Genomic DNA, 2,164 nt, shown 5'->3' with positions numbered 1-2,164 from the left:
TATTTCATCTTTCTCTTTTTCCCTGTTTGGGCTTAAGCGAGGTGGTACCGTGTGCCAGTGAGCTCCTAGGGCTGTGTTAGCTTTAATCCCCTATTCCAAGTGGTGGGTTTTCTTTTGGGGACAGCCGAAGGAGGAAAAGGCTTGGCCTGTGCTGGGTTGGAGGCAGATGGGTGCGTTGGCCAAAGTTGGAATTAGAGGTAGGGTTCTCTGTGGACAAATAGAAGCAGGGCTGAAAAGGCTTTGTGTGTCAGCAGGTAATGGCTGGTCATTAGGTGCCAGAGGTGGGGCCGGGCAGGCTTGGCTGAGCAGGGACGCCCGTGAAGCCTGGGGGGTGATTGCTGTTGCTGTGCTGAGCAAGAAAATCACCATCATCTGCTTCAGCTCCTGCCTGGGGAGATGGCAGCGAGGAGCCGGTGGTGACGCAGAGGAGAGGGAGGTGGGCCAGTTGTGTCTGTCTGAAGGGTGGAGGAGCGTTAGTTCAGGAGGAACAGGGCATTGGGAGTGGGCCACGTGAAGGTTTGAAAGGAAACAACCTTCACTATGCTTAGGGGAGGAGAAAGCCCAAGAGCTGGAGGGACAAGAGTCTCTGAACAGGGCTACAAAAGCACGAATCCTGCTCTCCGATACAGGTCTGGCAGCAGCTGGCCCTGGGACTCACTGGTAGGTGCTACCACCCTAAAAAAGAAGCGCCTCTGCCTCTGGCTGGGTGCTGCGAGCAAGGAGCTGTGCAGGAGAGCGCTGCCACGGTGCTGGTGGCACCTTCCTTCCCCTCCGCTCGCAGGGAGCCTGGTCAGCCCCAGCTCTCGCGGGTGCGATGGCAGGGCGTCCCCTGCGAGGACGTATCCCCGACACGAGCGGGTTGTAAACCTGCCTAACCCAAGCCCAAAAAGAGCCAGGAGAATCAGTAACCACAGCCCAGCCTCATCCTTGGGGAGAGCCCGAGGACGAACAACAACTGGAAAAACAAATCTGCCGACCACCGGAGCTGCTGCTGGCAGCGAGAAGAGCCTGTTCCTCCCAAGCTGCCTGCTGGCGTGGCTCCAGGCACAGCCGGGCTCCTGTGTAGGTCACCCCGGTGCGAGCTGCCAGCTTTCCCTGCGTCCTTGTTGAAGGGGCGGAGGAGACACGTTAGCAGAGGAGCACAGGACCACGTCTGCTGGGGAAGGTGTTCAGCCTACACCGCCGTTGGTATTTCTGTTCTCCGTGGATGTGTTTTGACAGCGTAATGGTTTGAGGGCCGTGACGGCACCCAGCCTGAGCTGCGAGCTCTTGTCTCTCTCCCTTCTCCAAAAGGACAACCGGGAGGCCAAGCTCGCGCCGGCTGGAGAGGGGAGCGTTGCCCGCTGTGGCACAGCGCAGCAGCCAGCTGGTGTCCAGCCCAGCACGGCTCCTTCAGGCTGGTATCGCGCTGCTGACTTGGATGACTCACAGCTGATTCCCCCCCCCACCACCTTGTTTTGCTTGCAAGAAAGACCTGTTTTACATATAATACAGTAATCAGGGCTTGACATAAATAGGCAAATGTTATTGTCTGCAGTGGGAATTGCACCTGCTGGCAAGAGCAATGAATGCAGCCCATTATGCACCGGAGTCAATCATTTGTGCAATGAAGTACAACTACGTTTCTTGCTGTGTTCTTGTGCGAGTCTTTATCTCAGTGGCCATGAGCACGCCGACAGATGTACCATCATCACCTCTGCAGTCTGTCCTCGCCCCGGGAGCCGGAGCAGCCTCTGTTCCCGCAGCTGTGGTCAGCTCTCTCTCAGAGGAGTGGAGAAGACCAAGATGTTCAGCAGAGAGATGTCCCTGGCTCGGTGCTGGCTGCGTTACAAAGCCAAGCAGCCTCGTCCCTGAGCACCAAGGCTGCGCTTTGCAGGCAGGAGGGTCCTGCTCCCAGGATGCACAGGACCCTGGATGGGTGCCTGGATGTGAGAGCGTACGGCTTTTGCTTATGGACCTCATCACAGGAAAAGTGGCAGCAGTCTGTGGCTGAGCAGGTACGAGCAGCGATGCTTCGGAGCGGAGGGACTTGCAAGACTGGCTTAGCCATCGGCTGTTTGTGTGGAGTCCAGGCTTCCAGCCCGTTAAGATTTCTCCAATAATAAGAAATAGAGGTTGTCTCACTGGTGCTGGAATCTGGGCTTAGTTTGGCTAAAGTGGATCC

Source organism: Balearica regulorum, chromosome 15 (assembly GCF_011004875.1).
Source record: "Balearica regulorum gibbericeps isolate bBalReg1 chromosome 15, bBalReg1.pri, whole genome shotgun sequence".
NCBI lineage: Eukaryota > Metazoa > Chordata > Aves > Gruiformes > Gruidae > Balearica > Balearica regulorum.
The sequence above is the reverse complement of the archived record's forward strand: the minus strand, read 5'-3'. Positions refer to the sequence as shown.